At 41.5% G+C, this 19804-nt stretch overlaps 1 protein-coding gene across 1 annotated transcript in view; it reads right to left on the bottom strand.

The window, feature by feature from the left end:
• The window catches only part of RNF150 (ring finger protein 150), a 127345-nt gene that overhangs the window by 8228 nt on the left and 99313 nt on the right, over positions 1-19804 (bottom strand). The gene's annotated exons all lie outside the window — the stretch shown is intronic.

Raw genomic sequence — 19804 nt, 5'->3', positions numbered from 1 at the left:
TGACAAGGAGCCTGGATGGGTAACACTTTCTTCTGCTCCTAATCCTCCCAGGGCTCTCCATCCATGCCCTTCATGTCCATGACCTTCCTCCCACGACCTGAGCGCTTCCCTCCCCATCCCCTTTCACTTCCTCAACGTGGCATCATCCTTCTCTCCCCACAAAGGCAGCAAATTATGGACAAAGTCACAGGCACCTGGTGGGGCAAGTTGGCCATCAGGAAAACATTTCTAACAGGAAAAAAATCTGCCCAAACCCTCATTAGGTGACAGAATCTCTGTTAGCAGAGACTTTTGAGAGGGCGCCAGGCTGATGCCTGGAAGGAGCGAAACGGGTGTCGTTAGTTCTGCCCCAGGACTCAGGACCAGGCTACCTGCCTTCTCAGGTGCCTTCTCTCATCCTTTTCCAGTCTCTTTTCTATTCACCCTTTCCTCTGATTTGCAGATACCTTGCAGGTTCTTGATCCAGGCCAAAGGGATCTACCTTAATCCACCATGATCCCAAATACAGTAAGAGTCAGATTATTGACTTTTGCCAAACTGCAAATCCCATCAAAACTGCAAGTGTAGGAGGAATAACTTGTTTTTGTTTTGATCCCACAGCGCTTACTACGTGTGTATTTAGTAGCAGATAAAGCCATCAGATTTTAAAGGACTAAAAGCTAATTTTATTTCAAGAACAATCAGGAGAAGCAAAGCACACTGGATCTCTGGGGAGATTTTCAAAGGCACAAAAATCCCATAGGTGGACGACTCCCTGAGAGAAAAAGTTGATGGTTCATATTTTCAAGTGGTTTAATTACAATGATGATATTTATACTGTAACAATACAATGTATTTAAATCATGGCAGTTTTTCCTTTACATATTTTATTTTTCAGACAATAGAAGCAGAACTTGATTGATGCTAAAAGGTCTAAAAGTTGAATATCTAAGAATTAATAAGTGAGAAACATTACATAGGAGCCAGGAAAATAATAACTCCTCACAGTTTAATTATTCACTTGAAGCTAAGTGAGCACAATTAGTCTCCTCTCAAGAGCTGCATGATTTTTAAATCTGTTGTAGAGAAAAAACATGTATTTACTTGTGCTAGGATTAGACCTCATGTTCTGCAGAGAAAGCTTGAGTGGGGTCTGCATTATTCAAACTGCAAGAGCCAGTGCTTCCCTTTACGACACCTCCCAGTTTTCACCCTGGATTATTTTTATACTTTCATGGTTGCAAGATAAATAATTAATGCATACAACCTCTTTATATCTTTTTTTTTCCTATCAATATGACAGTAGTAAAACATTTCAAGGCATTGCTTCTGACTATAAATGTTTCCACTGAAGGTGGAAGAAGTACTTACAAACTGAATGATATCTCCTGCAGACTTCAGTGGGCTTCAATTACATTGAACCATTAGGTGTTCTGCTAGATCCCAGAGTACAAAAGCGTATCACATACACCTCCAAGACCTAAAGCATCATCTGTAGTGGTAACAGCTCCCTGAGCCAGAACGATGTGGTTCCAAACGACTGGATTATTTATCATGCCTCTCTAACTAATAGGATTCTTAAAACCAATGAAAATAATGCTTTAAATGTTGACCTAAAAGCAGGTTTATATTTGCATGACAGAGTTCCTGAGGCTTAGCCATGTTAAACAGCCGCTTGGAGCACTCTTGAGAGAAAGGTGATTTTCATCTGAACTAGCTGTGTAGGAAAGGAGGACTGGCTGAATGGTGACAGACACACGCGTGCTGAAGAGGCAGGCTGAGCTGCCAACACAAATGTCAGAGTGTCGTTTCTTCTAGGGTTGCACAGCAGAAAAAAATCTCACCTGAGGTCAAGACGGGCAGATTGAACAGAAGCAGATTTACAGCTCACCTACCAACAGTCTAACCTAGGTACAGGAGCACCCGTTTTCCAAACCAGCAAGCTGGAGTTTTACATTAAAAATTGTACACAATTATTTAAATTCTTGGATCTTAGTCTCTCCAAAGTGTGGGCTTTGTAGTTTGTCTTCTTCAGGACTGAAATGCAGGTCAGTAGGAACAATGAACAAAGGATCCTAAAAATGCCCGTGCCTATGGCATTGCTTTTCCAGTGCTGCGAAAAAGCCTAGAAACATGAATGCTCCACCTTCCTTGCTTGCTAACAGTGCAGCGGGGTTCAAAATCCTAAAGCTAGAGCCTGCCGCTTCAGCAGAGTGGGGAGAAAAACTCAGACGTCATCATCCCTTACACTTTCCCTTTGAGGGAAGGGGCCAGCAGTGACATTTCTTCGGAAGACGCAGACAACACAAGGAAATTAATGCATCCCTCAGCATTCCATGCTTGCTCTTGTGAACAGGAGTCGTACTACTGACCCCGACGCACACAGGATGAAACTCTAGGAGGCTGCAGAAGTTACACCAGATACGGATCAGCCCTAGGTAACTCTGGCTGCAAGGTCTACAAACTGCCTCACCGTGGCTCCCCCACACAACACAGGCTTTCTAGACTGTGGTGTGGGTTGTTTGGTTTTTTTTTTTTTTTTGGCCGGCTGCTCAATAACGTGAGCCAGCACAGTTAGTGACATTTGTTAAAGGTAAGCAAACCTCAACTAAACTGTAAGTGCCAGGAGCTTAGCCTGCATTTTGCATCCCTGATTTTTAGATCCTATTTACAATGACAAAGCTTATACAATTACACAGCTTCTACAGGAGAGGCCTGACTCACTGTTAAGAACTTTTATGACCTTTTTGCAAGTTTTTTTGAAATTTGGTGTTTTTCTTAAAGCCCTGAAATCAGGTGAGGATCTCAACTTTCAGTGAAGATCTCAGCTTTCACTTAAATAAATCTTAAGAAGTGAAAAGGAAATAAAGAGTTTAAAAAACCATATCCCTAAATTCTAGACAGATTTTATGTTGGAATATCTGACTTGTGATTTTAGATGTTTGAGACTGGCAATGCTGTCTAACAACATACACTGTAATACTTCCACCGTGTTTTATAGCACTTCATGCCACAGGCATAAAGCCTTTTGCTTAATGAAGCAAAAGGCACATCCCAAGCTGCTTTTCAGCCTGAGCGCTAGTGCCTACAGCAGGCAACTGTAGACCTCACTGCCACATTCCTCTCATGTCAGCGAAACGCAATACACCACAGCATGCTGCCTACTTCCAGACAGACTTTTTCCACTCACTTATATTCCCTGACACACACTCATTTGAGAGGTGCAATAAAAGAAACCCCTTCTCTAGCCAGTATAACTTTAAATTTAAATATTCTAATGCAGGAAGAATATCACCACGTCGATATGGAACTGCCCTACATAATAGTGGTACAGCCCCTACTTGTTGCAAAGTTCATTAAGTGATGTTTATATTAATTGCAATCAAACAAGGATGAAACCAGCAAATTACTCTGGTGCTTTAAAAACAGTACGACTGCACACTAGTAATAGTTATCTACTGCTGCTGCTACCCCTAACACTTTGAGTAAGTCTGTAGCTGTTGTACACTAATAAATATTCCAAAAGAAAAAGGTCAGACGACGGGTTTCTAAGAATTTGATACTGTTTGCAAGAGTCTTGGGAGGGACCTAAGCATTCAACAGTGAGTGTAAAGTGCATTTACAAAACCATTCATCTGCCATATGTAGGTAAGCATACAGGCATGGGCACAAACGAAGATACACTTGCAATGACCTGCTCAAGGATGAGGAACAAGCTGATATAACTGTGGTGGGTTTTGCACTCATGGAGACCTCACTCCTGCTCACCACTGTGCTCCTCCCAAGGAGGCCACATCCGACATTGTGCTCTGATGTCCTTAGGACACGGGCAGTGCCAAAAATTGCTCCTGCTTGCCCCAGAGGCTGAGATTTCCCCCAGCTCACGGAGCTGGAAAAGCTGCAGAACCCCATGATTGGGCTAAAAGGTCCACAAGCATTTTGCATCCAGGGAATCAGCAGAAGAATAAGAATACTTTAAAATGTTATACAGCAAAGGCTTCTCAGCATTGAATGCATACAAGGTTTGTCTAAGATGACAGACTTTTTTCCTCCTCTGGACCTTCAGGTAGCTCTCTGCTATTACACTCATTTGTGAGTAAGTAGAGAAGTATCGATTATTACATGTCAAATGAGAGCTGCCAGCAAGTGTGTAATTCATCTACTGAAAGTGTAACTAAAGCCAGCAATCTCCTATTCTTGCGGTTTAAAAACATGGGCCACAGCAATAAACTATTCAGCTGGGAGTCGGTCTCCCTCCCCTCATTTATTATCAGCTCTCTGTGAACTAATTCAGCATACTCAGTCCTGCTCCACACACAATTAAACCATTGCACAGAGCTCTGCAGCTGCTAATGGTTTTTTTCATCTTACAGCAGTCACAGGAATCGGAGGGTAAGAAAAAGCTGCTACCGTGCTACTGACTTAGGTGTAACCTATTTGCCCAGCTATAAAGTCAAGCATTTAGCACAAGAAACAAGTCTTGTTTCGCGCAGAACTTCTGTTCTTGATGGTAGATGCCTGGCTTTGAGGAGAAATTAATAATTATTGATTTCTTCATCTAATGAAATGCTCTGAAAAATTTATCAGTTATTATCCCATCCTTAGCTGGCAGAAATTGTACAGCAGACAATGGGACTCTGTCTAAAACCTCGTTTTGACAATAAATACACAGCAAAACTTGGACTTGATTTTGCTATTCATTTCACATTCTCACTACTGTGAAATATACCTTATTGCAGAACTCTTCATTTTCTGAAGATAGAACAAAGCCAAAACATTAAATCCCTGGTGACAGGTATGCTCTCAGATCTAGAAAAATATCTAAAATTTATGTGTTAACATGAACCTTATTCCAGTCTGGGGCTCACTTCTACTAAACAAACATTGCCCCCAGTCAGATGTGTCTAGAAGCATTTTGCTCCGGAAGAAAGCAGAAATGTGGCCATCTCCTGGAGCTCTGAGGACCTGAGAAGAAAATATATCCAGGGTCATTAGAGGCATTGATATGGGACCTTTATCAAACGGATTCTGTTCAGCATGAAGCCACAGCAAACTGCCAATGCAAGCAGTGTTACTCAGATTTTGTTTCCAGTATCAGAACAACCAGAACACTATTCATCACATTTGATTTATGACAGGGAGATAGAGACATTTCTAGAGCCCTCTATTTTTCTTTGTCTGCCCAAGAATGCCCTTTACCATTACCGAGTTTATTGTTCCCTCCTGTTGCAGCCTTGCCTCAGCATCGCTTTGCTGCTTATAGTCTAAGAGGAGGAGCGTGGTCCTATGAAGTTAGTACCTCAAATGGCAACTCCTTCCACAACAGTACCAATCAAATTTATTTTATCGCTAAGACCCTCTTCTTTAAAAACAGTACTGATTCTTAAAATTATTCACAAATTAATCATCCAATACTTCTTACTGGATCATTTTATAAGCAAGTCTCAAATTCCTTCCATGTCATCTTGATAATTGTAACGCTTTAGAACAGGCCATAACTACACTAACAACACAACTGAAACAAAACACATGGAAAAAAAATGCCTATAAAATCTCTAATGCAAAAGAAGCAGTGGGAATATGTCTGAAGAGAAAGGATTGTAAAAAACCTGTTACTAATGCGGTCCTTTTGTACACAGAGGCTAATAAAATGGATGAAGAAGTCTGGCTGGCTACAACTGAGAACAAAGTTCTGGGGAAGTATTTTATTGCTGTTCCCTAGCATCAGAGAGAGATCTGAGCAGCAAGGGGAAAAAGTACTTGAGCATGGTAACTGCTTTTGGAAGAAAAGGTTAGAGTCTTCTCCATAAATAACAAGCCAGAGGTCTGTGAATGTACTAACGGCAATAGGGCTTCATCCAGAGGAAAAAGCAGAAGATGTCTGAAACACATTGCAAAGAATACCCAAACATCAGCACACCGGGAAGAACCAAATGCCATGACCTGGCAAGATTCATTCAATACAACATTTAAAAAATGTCTTTAACTGGACTAAACTCCAAGTTGTTGAGAGACTTGATAGATGGGCCTGGGTATGACATAAACCACTAGAGTCCCTCCCAAAGCAAACGTGTTTTTTTCTTCTCATTGAGTGAAAAGGCAACAAACTTTCTTCTCTTAATCTTTCTCTAGGATATATGTTTTGGGAGAACATACAGCATCTCTTAATGGAAAACAGCCAAAGATGTAGTTCCCTGTCTTCAAACATCCTGCAGTATGAAGGGGTGACATCATCATCATCATCATCATTCTAGACACTAACTATTGAGATGGAGAGTCACAACTCTTCAAGGCATTCACTGATTCTGGGTGCCCAGTTAAGAAATAGTAAACCTGATTTTTCAGTTACAGCATTAACCTGCCCATTGCATGCCCCAAGCATATCTTCTGCTAACTTCAGCTACAGCTGTAAGTACTCAGCACTTCTGGAACTCATATCCCAGTATCTCAAGACAAGCATCAAAAAGCAAAGGGGAAATTATTAGTAATACAACCTATTTTCTGAAGCCTAAATTTGGAACATGTTGTACTTAAGCAATAAACTTTAACACCAGTTACCTGAGAAGACATTCTGTATTTTGGCAAGACCAATAAACTCATTTTCATAGACAGTGTAGAAAGTATCAGCACCCAAATGCTCTCTCCAAAAAAAAGGGGGGAAAAAAAAATCTGTCCAAATAAGGACGTATGATATAAAACACACGGCGTGGACAGCAAACACATTTTCAGGAAGCTGAGCAAAAGGGGAAGAACACATACCAGATGTTACTGCGTGGAGACAGTTGGACCTGATTGGCTGGAAAAGCAAAGTGTTTTTTTAAATTTTTTTTTATATATATCTCTGTATCTACCTTTAATGAGCATATACTAGCTCCTTGGGATTTTTGTCCATGAATCAGAACACAAGGCCTTTGAAATTCACAGCATGTATTAACATTATTTTAGGAGTCAACACTTTGGAGATCTGTCTTCTCTCTGTGAGAGGCTGGGTGACGTTTTGGCAACTCTTGCTCAGCTGTGTTAGCGGGGAGGTGCCAACCCTCTCTGTGATAGAAGGAACATGCCTCTGCCAAGTATGACACAAGAAAACCTAGTATTTTTGCTTTCAGTATACTTTCCTCTTTCTCCTTACTCTTACGGGTCACGCTCATCCCGTTCCTGCCCTGGGACAAGCAGGGAAACTCCTTCTGTGGCCTAGATACTGCATTGTTATTTTCTCTTCCCATGACTAGTCTTTCCTCTCACCTGTTGGAAACTCAGTTAAAATACGATCAGAAAGATTACCTGAACAGTCAATGGAGTCATCACACTAAGGTCTCCTGAACCGACCACTATGCTCTCGTATCAGCTAATCCCCACATTCAAGGTCCTTCACAGTTTATCTGCACATCTGCTCTTAGTCACTACAAAGTATTTTCTTCCATCTTTCCCTGACCCCATTCTTCAGTCCCACACTCTCCCCTTCTTTGATTGCAAGACAAGAACCACCCTACTTCCTTCACAACAGGGCATCCAGCCTCTTAAACCTTTGCAAAGCTGCTTTTCTTTTCCCCCTCCAAGCTTTCCGGCTGTCTGGAAGGGTAGAGCACCACTGGGTTGCCGCTCCTCCTTACTGTTCACCACTGGCCATCCTCAGTGCCCAAATACTGCACCAGATGCACCTCTGGTCAGGACAGCACGTTCTTCTGATGTCCACAGTAAGTTTCAGAAAAAAAGATCTGAATGCATTTGATTCAAAGTACAGCCTGTTAGAAGTGATTATTATTTAGAACATGCAAAATTATTCATGTATTTGATTGAAAATCAGAAAATGAGATCTCCTATAAAAAGGGAAAAGATTAAAAAATACTGAAGCACCGGGCTGTAACTACGTGACAGTTTTGATTCTCAAGTACATGAGCTATCTTTGGTAATATATTAAATAGTCAAAGACCTTTAATTCTGAAAGAATTTAGCTACTTTGTTTGCCATTTCCTACACCACTCTAAGAATCCTAAGAAACATTAAATTTTTTCCATTTCATGTTAAACAAAAAGCCTAATTCAACTCTTTACCAAATTCACTCACAATAAAGTCCTAATCTTAGGCCCAGACTGAACCAAAATCACTACTATCGTGCAGTCCCAAGCACTGCTACAAACACTTCATCTGCAGATATTATTCTCTGATCATTTCTATTATTCTTCCATTTAATTTCTCTGTATGCAGACCAAGTTTCTGACTTAGCTGAAGTATAGTTCCGTGTACCAGCAGCATGACAGAGCCAAGAAGTGGAAGTCCCGCTCCCCTGCCCTAGCTCACCCTCCTGCACCTATCCTGAGTCAGCTCTGCTATTCCTTTGATTGGCCAGGGAGTTGACTTAATTTTAAAAAATGTCTGCAAACTACCTTGGAAACATTTTTTGCTAGGCTAGCAGCTGAACAGGCTGGCTCAGTCACAAGGCGAGTACTGCAGCCAACTTCAGGAAAGAAGCATACAGAAAGACGGGAAGGGACCCCCCCCTTGCATTCAACATCTGCAAGCTGTCCCTGTGGTACCATGATGTTACATGTTTAAAACGTCAGGTGTGGCATGGGGACTACTTTTTTACTCGGTTTTCCTAGCAGCTGCTAAACAGCCGGGACTCCTTGGTGTTAATGCAAAACAAATAGCATTAAGTGATAAAGTTAAAAATAATCATGCTTTGTCATGTTAATGGTGTGTAAGGGATACTGCAAGCATTCTTCCAGTAGCCAAAGTGAGAAGTGTGGAGAGACATACACCCTTTGAGTAGTGAGCAAACATCTTTAATCACACTGCCACCCATTTAAAGTCTGAAGGGATAGCAGGTATGTGACAAAAGGAGAGTTAAATACTGTATGTACTAGCATGTGTTATATGCTATGCGGCCTATTGGCAGGCAGTCATAAGAAAGAGGCTTTTACATCCAAGAAGTATAATCACACAATTTAATCATGTGCATCTCAGTTTCCATGGGCTATACTGGTGACTGCTATTGTGACTGAACTTGCTTATTTATATTTTAAAAACCCGTGTCAGCAGTGTGCTCTGCTTCCTGCAAGCCTGAAAGGAGAAGGAAATTACAGCGTGACTCAGATACATAATGTGCTGGATTGAATGAGTGAGAGTGTAATGGCAAGAGAAACTTCTGTTCTGTTCTTAAGGAACATAACGAAGAAACTTCCTTTCACGGGGTGACTTAGAGATGTACCGGCCACACAAATCCCTCAGAGCAGTCGCACCAGAGAAGTATCGCAATACGCCCAAGCACGATACAATATTAAACCAGAAGACTCAATGTAAGCTAGTGGTTTCCAAACCCTTTTTCTCTGGTCTGATGATGCTGCAGAGCTGTGTCCTTCTCCTGGGGGAACTCCGTGGCAGAAGCAGCTGCCCAAAGCCACCCGAGATCACTCCTCCTCAGGACTGCAGACCCCTGCTGAGCCCACCTGTACAGCAGCTCTGCTTTGCCCTGCTGCTTCACACCCTGCTCCTGGCCGGGAGGAATGAGAAAAGGGATGCTCAACCCACAGGCACCCTCCTTCCCGCCGCGGCAACCGAAGAGCCCATCCCAGCGGTGGTGGCTGAGGCTCAGCAGGGTCTGCCGGCACACAGCAGGTCCTGGGAGAAATTGCAACCCATCGCTCTGATCTCTGCCTAACACCTTCAGCACTGCCGGATCCTGCAAAGGCAGCCAGGACCGCGGGCGGCCCTCCTGGGAAGTGGGAATACCACCTCTGGCGCTCAGGGGAACGCAAGAAGGGGCATTTGGTGCTTGGAAGTGCAACCCACCAAGGGCACACGATGAGACTAGGACATGAAAGTGCACCTGCAGAGCAAGGCCTCGCTAGGCTGCTGCGGGAGACCTCAGATTACTGCAGGTTTTCTTCAAGGATCTTAGAAGTTTCTCACTCCTACTTCAGCTCACGTACAAGGTAGCTACTAGCCAGCGAAAATTGCACGGGGCAATTAATTCTGAGAACTTGACGTGGAACGTAGGCTGCTGTGACAAGTAGAAAAAAAAACCATTTCTGCCTAATCACTACGAACTGCTTCCTCAATTACAAGTACGCACACAGCTGTAACAGGAAACAACAGCTTGCTTTAAAGACAACTCCTGTTAATTTTTGAATGAGCAGGTTGCAAACGCTCATCTCAGCCTAGCTGAGTTTGCCTGTCATGGCAGCATGTGCATGATTTTCAAACCTGTCTCTTTAAATACCTTTTACTGCATAAGCTCTCAAAAAACCTAGGTCACTAGCAAAGCACAGTCCTGAGGAATCATATACTGAACCTTCAAGAGCAGTTACAATGAACATCCTTGTGCAAAGATGTCACAAAAATGCCTGTGTATATGTTAGAGGATTTAATGAGAAAACACACAAGGAGGTGGCTGAAAACCTCAACAGCGGTGGAATTACTTGAATAAAGTGCACGTGCATCTTCTCTCCCCCTCTCTCACACACGGTCCTGCCTTCCTTTCCGATGCTGCTAACACCGGGCTCCACCTGAGATCTCCAGGACATTTCCAGGATAAAGGGGCAAGCCATTAGCCCAGCACTTCCTGGGCTTTTGAATTTTGTGCATGTCACTAGGAACCCCTTCCTCACTGTGCACGTTGGTGATTGTGATGCTTGGCTGAAATTTAATTCCACTAGAAATGTCCATAATAAAAATTTCACCCAGGCATGTCTTCTCATTAGGTATGAAAAAAATGCACACAGTAATGAAGCCAAAAGAGAGAAATCCCACAGTGGTGGTAGAGGAACCTGTGTATCGGATATGTCATTTCTACTGTTGTCACTAGAAAAACACAACTTTTAACAGCCTAACTTTTACCTTAAGGGGAAAACAGTCTTCCTTTTTGTTCAGTATAAGGAAACAACATGCCTGAGAACGGGCCTGGCTCTGTCGCAGCAACAGCTTCAACGCCTGAAGCAGGGCACAGCTGTGGGACCACCATGCCTGCCAAGTCTGGGCAGATTAGTATGGCATTCAGCGGTCATCCATCCACACAGCTTCAGCATCCTCTGTGCTACCCAAGGGCTGCCCGCAAACAACAGACATGTGCAGAGGCCGTAACATTGTGTGTCACGCTTTTTTTTTTTTTCCCCGTTCCGACACCTTGCAGCGAAATCAGTGTCTTGCCTCCCACCAGCCACATGTGGACTTGCAGGATTTGACCATTTCTAGTCTCCTGTCACATGCTCACGCTCCTACAGGACTGTCAGGTACATGCCCCTGAAAAACTTGGAGACATGTGACCAAAGTACACTGCTTAGGTTAAAGCTCAATTGTCACAAGTCCTTAAAAACAGAGAATACGTGACAGAAACAGCACAACAACCCAGAGAAAATATGTTCTTGAACTTTACAGGGCTGTCTAACCTGATTTGAATTGGACAGCTTAATTATATATTTTGTCATAGGCCGTATCTTATCTACTTACTGTAGTTCTAAAGATAAAGATTGATTTAAGTGCAATTCAGCTGTAGAAAAATCTCTTGTAACACACACACCACAAAAAAACCCAGAATCATGGAGCCTCAACTGTAGAGTGTCTCAGTGACCATGTAAGAAATCCCATTTAAAAGCAAAGCACGTGCTTTTCAGTCTCGCAGTCTCCACCAGGTACTGGAAGATGTAGTCATTCTTGATGGTGTGGCATCAGCAACAGTACAATAGTCTGCAGACAGGTCTGATGCATGTATTGCAACAAAGAACCTGAACAGATGACTACAGCCATACCCTATAGCTATACTATTTCTGCTATGCTTAGGTGGGCACATAGGTAAATAGACATTTTTCTGAATACATGGAGAGGATGGTTCAGTTGATTAGCCAGGCATTTTTTCTGTCTACATGAAACATTTAAGAATTAATAGAATGATCAATTAAAATAAGAAGATCCAGTTTTCCATACAGAAGAAACAATTTCAGCCATTTATATGTGCATTAGCAATGAAGAAAAATAACGTGACAAGCTGAAGTGTCACCCCTTAATTTCATTAGAATTGCAGTAGTTTTTTAAAATAAATTCTAGATGCTTTCAAAGTAACATATTCTACTAATTTGAATCTCCTTCTTATGGACTTACAGCATTCATACACTTCTTTTTTGAGGCCTCTAGGATAATTTAAAAATTCTGCGGGGAAGCTTTCTCTAATATCCAGTTTTGCAGAATCTTTACATAAGGAAATTTTACCCTAATTGAAAACAGTGTACACTTCATTTCTAGTGCCCTGTGTTCAGATGCAGTCTTGGTAGGTACTTGTGTCTGATCCTCTCTCATACACACACAGAAAGGACAGCCCTGACCTTCACTGAGCACTGGCAAACACTTAAGATGAGTCACTACCAACTACTGGAGCTACCATAAATGTCTCCTTTAAAATAAGTAACCTGAAATGCTTCACTGTTTTCAGATTTTTCATCTTCTCTGGAGTTCAAGTGATGATGTTGTTTTAAAACAATAGCAAGAAAGGGTGGATAGTGCAGAAACCATGCTTCAAAATAGCTGCAGTAGAACAATTTCTTTAACACATGGAGTATTTCTCTTTACTTAAAGAGGGAGCCTTAGGAGACTTGCACTGGAAGGGATGTCCTGGGTAGTTGAGTCTACTCTCCACTATTGTAGTGGCTGCACGATATAATCCCTTACAGATTTGCTAGCAATTAGCATCATTCACTGTACAAGCTCCCCAGCTACTTAGTTCATCTCTTTGCCAGTGCAGAACCACAGCCGGATGTCAGTTAAAAGCTATAATACCTGGTTTTCAAAAGAACCCTTCATGCAACACCAACCCACAGAGATTTAGATTTTTCTTTACATCCTACGACGATGGATGAGTTCAGCTGCTAACGCTCCTTTCTCTTAAACCTCACAAGCCTATCAAACCTTGCAACATGTTTTACATTCCAGTGTAATTAGCCGCTTTTGAACAGGAATTATTCCAGCTCTGATCTTCCCTGCAGCCTACTCAATGGTTTCACTTCAGGAACATTTTCTACCTACGGTTGTGGCCGGTTCTCTGATCGAGAAGTGAATCTGACCATGGCCAGAAACAGAAATCTCCCTATCAAAATGTGAACTTTTGTACTTAAGACTTCCTAAAACGAGAGCTTCCCACTGTTTGGATGGTCTATGTACCAGGAAGGTCCTTGTGTGCCATTAGGCAGTTGTAAACAGAACGTACCTTGTGCCAGGCTGTGGGTTGGCATTCTGACTCAAACTGCTGCTGACATTTATGGATTGGCAGGTGGGATATGACATTGTCAGTGCTGGTACAGTCTATAAATCTTGTATAACTGTGACTGAGTACTAGCAGGAAGAGTAAAATAGATCTATGCAGCCAGAAGCAGCTCATAGTTTCCAGCAGGAACATTTCCCGGGACTTCCTGCAAACTTAGGAAAAAAACTGATTTAATCTGTCTATGCGTAGTTGTTTTATGAGAAACGAGGCTCTTTTCATTAGTTTAGAAATCAGACACCCCCCCTCCCCAAACAGAAACTCTATCAAAACCTTTTCTTTTTGGAAAAGTAAAGCTTAAATGTCCTTTGGATCTCCTTTAAGGTTGCTTTCACAGTTTGCTTAAAGGATTTAGCAATATTTTTGATGTAACCAAAAGCATTCTATAGGAAAGAAAAATAAGCACATTTAAAACTCATCACAAACATATGAAATGAGGATTAAAATATGACTAGGAGGTATACAGAACTACTGTATATTTGGAACAGAAATGTCCAAAATGTTACTGTTCCTTGCAGCAGGCCTAGTGCACCAGATAAAATTCTAACAAGCTAGGCTGTATATATTAATGCACATTCACTGAGAAACACATGAGTACAGAATAACAATCGAGAAAAGCATTCATAAAGAAAAAGGTCAACAGTTTATCCCTTGTTACGTTCATTTAAGAAATTTTAAATCGGTTGATGCCAATCTCCTTTTAATTGGAACATTTCTTTGACAATGCTGCAATAGCTCAACATTTTTGGTTTTTTCCCATTAAAAAATAAATCTTTGATCTGCCAGGCCAGGCCTGCTACATTCAAATCTTATCTGAAAATACATTTATAAAAATGGCTTATGTAAAGAAGAAAAAAAAAAAATCAGCCTTTACAAAAACTGAAACCAAACTAACAAGCATTTTGAGTTAAAGATTTTAAATTAATTTGATGTGAGTCTCTCTCTGATCCCATCTCCTTCCGGTCTCCCTTTCTGCCCAAAATGAAACTTTATGAAAAAGAACAGAGCACAGTTTTAACTCGACGTGACTCCTTGACCTGAGATGTGAAACCAACAGTTTTGTCTCACCAGCCTGAAGCAGGAGTGCAAGCACGCTCCCTCCTTATTTAACTAGCCCCTTTTGCTTTCCTTGCTCGTGGTTCACACCAGCAACATCACCAAAAAAGTGAGCTCCATTTACTTGCTTACAAAATGCTCGATGTGACAATTAAAACCCAGAGAGGGGCAACCAGGATAATAAGCAGCAAGGCTAACACTAAAGAGGGAACTCGATCTCACCTAAAGGCCACTAAAGGTGTCTAAAGGGCACCTCAGTCCTAGCACCCAGGATAATTTCTCACTGGCCAAGTGCCCTTGAAGGCCTGGGTCTGGCTGGTAGGAAACCCTGTAGGGACAACAGTAGAAACTGGTCTTAGGCTATATAAAAGTAGGGCCATTTAGCATTTCCTTTCAAATAAGCTTGCAGTCACAACCTAGTTTCAAGTGAACAACTTCTGGCATCAGAAAATCCCCTCCAAGCCACTGCTTTTACCAGGGTTTACAAGTTTTACTGTTGCTGAAATGCTCACGAGAACAGGAGAAAGGCCAAGACCAAGACATCCGTTTTCAAAGTTTCTTCTTGGACCAGTGGAGGGGAAAGGTCAATGTAAATTTCAACAAATTGCAGCTGGAATTATACATGAAAATATGTTCATTAGGTCACTTGGACACCACCACTACCATCAAGACCTCCCTAACGCTCTACAAGTGAAACTCAAATTGGAACAGAGTAATTTTAAAACACTGCTTCTCTGCATTAAAACATTTTGTCTCTGTTTCAATCTTTTTGGTGAACATATACTTCCCTTCCACCTTCTTTTCAGTTCTGAGCATTCACACTCTTCAGAGAGGCAGAAGAAAAAGATATTACCCTATGCATCAATAGGTACCTGGAAAGGTAAAAGTAACAAAAGGTCTCTGAAAACCTGGAAATCAACCATGTAACTTCAAAAAATGTAAATGCCTTTGCCCTGGTTCATTATTATTTCCCTTGGGAACACTACTGTAAAGTTGGAGTCAAAATTTTGTGACATTAAGTTCAGTTTTAACCCCTTCTGCCTTTCCTTTTCCATTGCAGTTCTTCACTTCCAACTCCTCTCATTGAAAAGTGGTAGTTTGCAGAAGGTTCCCAGGCAGTTCCAGAAGAATATTTAGACCTCAGGAGCTTTTAGAAAAAATTAAAGATTAAAATATTGTTACATTATTTATCTAGTCTGGAAAGAGGGCTTTTAGAAACTGAATATAAATTTACAGTAAATTTTCAGTTTTTACAAGGGAAGTGGACTTGCATCTTTTACTCATAATCAGCCAAAAACTGAAGGATTAATTTAAAGAAAAAGAGAGACAGAAGGAATGAATTACTGCAAACAAATGTAATTGTTTCCACCCTGTGGAATATGCAGCCATTATGGTAGTTTAACAAGGCACTTTTGAGGGCGAACAACTGAAAATATAATTTTTCCATCATAGCTTTTCTTCAAAACTGTTTCCTTTGAAGTGTATCTTTAGGCTCCAGGTTACTCAGCAGCTGGGAGCACATGTTACATCTCCCAGAGCAGGTTGGTAGAGGGTCATTTTTCTAAAATCTCCTACTTTGAGACTGTTTTGGTCTTACAGACTGATAGCTTTTCAGGCACAGAAAGACAATTTGCTGGTGCCACTACCTTTTCAAAAAGCAATTATAAAAAAGTAATACAGTTTAGCAAGATCTCCGCTGAATTCAATATCCCATGCACATGGGGGCAAAATCTGGGCAATACATGACATACCACATTTGATGGCTGTCTCCCAAAGAAACGTTAGCAGCTGAAAACATTGCGTTATTTAACTACTTGCATAAGGAACTGGCAGATTTTAAACCTCCTTTGTGTGATTTCCAGCCCCCCCCCCCGAGATGCTATGATTTAATAAAGCTATTGTAGCTAAGTGCTTTTCATATTCTGACTTCCCCAGTGGTATCTTGTTCTATACATTTTCTATGCATTTTTCCTGTAGGAGTATGGTTTTTCATTGTCTTACAGCACTATGCTACCTATACAGCGGCAAATAGAGCAGAAATTCACCACAGAGATCTCCAGGTAAGTTGTTTTGCACATTAATATGTGTATTAACATACGGTTTAATTATTGCCACAACAGAGCATATGTTCTTTCCTAGTGCCTCAGATAATGTTAACATGAGTTAAAATGAAAAGAACAGTCAATGGTATTGGCACTTGCAAAAGATAGTCACAATAAAAGGCCAAGCTGGGTGGATATTCCATCGTAGATCTCCTGGGTGCTTTGGAAGCCCAGATATTCATTAATGCAAGTCTGATGCTACTGTGCACTGTGCTGAGTACAGCCTGAGTATATTTCTCAGGATATCAGCCTTGTCACTGGACTGGCAAAGATGGCATCTAGTTGGGCTAGAATATAACCATGTGGGTCCTATTTTCAGCATCCCTAAATGTGAGGGCTTACTCACCTCTCCCATCCCCCAGAGGCTCTGAGGCAGGAGAAAATCCTCTCCTTACACTCATGCCAGTAGTTGGATATTTCGTCTCAGATGTTGGGCTTGACCTGTTACCTACTTTTCTTCTGATCATTCAAGTTTTCTATAAACACTCATAAGCCAGTTTCTCCACCCAGCCTATCAGTTTCAAAGCATCAGTTTCAGGCACTATCTTCACTTAAAATTGCCCACATCCAGAACAATAAAGATGTAAGTCCAGTTACTAAAGATTTAGTGTGAATTCTCACTTCTGGATGAAGTGACCTGGTTACTGTGGTCACCCTAAAGGATCCTTGAAGCACCCTAATTTCTGCTGGAGTTGGAGGTAAGTAACAAAAGAAAGAGCTGTTTCAAAAACACACTAGGACTTGGTTGGTATTTTATGAGCAAATACCATTTTTTTTTTTGTCCAGGCTGAAATAGTAAGTACTAGTAACTATATGTGGAAATCTGAGCTGTTGCCCCTACAAGAATCTGGAGAAAACTTAAAGCACAGCAGTTTTGGATGCTTCTTGCAGGCCAAACATCTCCTGCAAGACTATTTATCTATCATACGAAAAGCATTACACAGGTACAGGCACAGGCACACAGTCCTCTTTCACTTAATCTGCTTCTAAATGCAACTCTCTCATGCTTTTTGAGAAATCAAAACTGCTGGTTACAACACAAGAAGTACAGGTGTAAGCATGCACATGATCCTTTAAATGCTTGTGAGAAACCAGATGGCTTCCATGTGCAAATGATTCTCTTGCATGTTCACAGACTCAAAGCCTAGATGAATAAGGAGAAAAACATATATACTAGTGACTGGAAATGGTACAGCAGTGGAGCTTTTGCCTGGCTTACTTCTTTCATTTGAGTTACCTTCAAAGTGGTCATGACACTATGGGAGCACTAAGGCAAATGTACACCCCATTACAAAGCAAAGCAAGCAGAACAAAATACATGCAAGCAGAATCAAGGGTGACTGCTGCAGAAATGACACTACTTTCTATGACTGCCTCCTGCACCTCAGCCCTGTTTTTTTACTCTCCCATAGGCACAGCTGCCTTTTCACTGTCTTTTCCCGCTAAATCTAATAGATTTGTTTGCTTGCTATAATCTGCTTTTACCTGGGAATCTTTCAGAAGTAGGTCCATCGGTTACTATCTGTGTACAGCAGAGCCTGACCCTGGTAGGGATCTCTGGCGTCTGCGCCGTACAGGCGAGCATTACTTTTGCATTGCTTCTCTGAAATAATGGCAGCAACCAGCAGCGCTGACCCTGGAATCCTGCTTTTCCTCTGCCTGCCTGGCTAGAAAGCAGTTGCTCAGTCTTACTTCTTAATTCTTACTTTCAGGTGCTGTTCCAAGCTGGATCCTTGTGTCCCCCATTTGTCTTTGTTCCTGAATTGCTCAGAAAAAGATTCAGAATCACAGTAGCACATTGTATCTTAAACAGCACTTCCTGATGATTTCAGTGGAGGCTTTTGTGTAAAAACTGATGAGAATAAAAACTCCACAGACATTAGAGATGCGAGATTGAGTCCTAAATAATCAAGCAGATTGTACGCAAGATGCTGAACATCTCTTGCAAGGCAAGGCTTTCATTCTCAAGTATAAATCAAAGAGATCAGCTAGTATTAAGTCATTTGGTCTCTCTGCAGTTCAGATTTGTATTTTAATCTACATTGTTTGTCCATTTTGCTTTAAAAGCGTTGCTGTTCAATGTCTTATCTAGCTGTCTGCTTAAGACGGTGAAGAATAAAGATATAAGCTATGTTATCACTGATCCCAGTCCTCAGATCCCCTTTTCCCCTGCACGCATGCAATGCGCATTCAGAGCAATTGGGAATGATACATCTAAGCACATGCTTGTGCGCCATCGCAGTTTTTACAATGGCACTTTTCCTCACTGAGTTTCATCATCATAGATAATAAATCCCTTATGTGTCTCATATTCACTAACCATTAATAAAATGCCTGTATACTCAGATGTGAGCATTGAAACGAGATTTGAAACATCATGCTTACTTTGCCTATTTGTTTATCCTGATTTGGGGGCAAAACAGACAGCTCTGTAGGGTCTAGTTGTGCTTGAGATAGTGTGCTTGCTTTTGGCAATAGTGTTGTGAAAGCCGGCTTATATGTCCCACTCTTCTCTTGTGCTCCACATTTCTTTCCTCCTGTTGTACTGGCACAACTACTTCTGGATCAGGGAACTGATCCAAATGGAAAAAAAAAGACCAGGAAGAAATTGGTTAGCTTCTGGATTGGCCTCACAAGGTAGCTGCACACCAGAAGGGCAACACAGAGGCAGGAACAAGCAATCTGGGACACAGAGAGGCAAGCTGGTAACTGCCACAGCATTTATATGTAGAGACAGACTTACGAATGGAGCTTCCACTACTAGAAGGAGAATATTTTCTTCTAAATCTCTCCTGAGAATCAATTATTAAGCAAGTTACTTAAGAACTGCAGCCTTTCTGGCACCCTAGGTTAGGCCAGACTAACATAGACACAGCTCTGTGTGTTTGCAGGGAAGAAGGGAGATTCGGGAACCGATGGTTTCATCCTTGCTCTGTACACAATGTCAATGTACATAGCAGATGTGAAACAGAAAACAAACAAACAAAAATTTAGACTTTAAATTTGCTCCTTGTTTCACAGCATTTTTGTACATCCCTTTTTGCAATTTGCTGTACAGAAACACTTTGTTTGTATCTCACATCTTAACATATGGAAAGGAAGAGCAGTTTTATAACAGGAGAGCTTCACTGTCCATTCACAGAGCCTGACAGGCGTCTTGTGGGTGTATGTAATAATCCAGAGCACATTTTTAGTGCCAGTTAGGTTTCACTTGGTGACTCTTGCAAACCACTGCTGGCCTTTCAAACCACCAATGCTATGCTGGCACTGGTGTGAGTCTCAAAATGAATCTAGGACCTCAGCTCACTGGAATTTTCAGTCCACGATAACTATTTAGTGCAACATCCGCGCAGGCTTTTAATAGAGCCACCAGGACTTATGTCATACTCCAGGCACATGGGACCCAATCTGCTCAGTC

This window comes from Aquila chrysaetos, chromosome 1 (assembly GCF_900496995.4).
Source record: "Aquila chrysaetos chrysaetos chromosome 1, bAquChr1.4, whole genome shotgun sequence".
Taxonomy (NCBI): domain Eukaryota; kingdom Metazoa; phylum Chordata; class Aves; order Accipitriformes; family Accipitridae; genus Aquila; species Aquila chrysaetos.
Note: the sequence above shows the minus strand (reverse complement) of the source record. Positions and strands in the feature narration are given on the sequence as shown.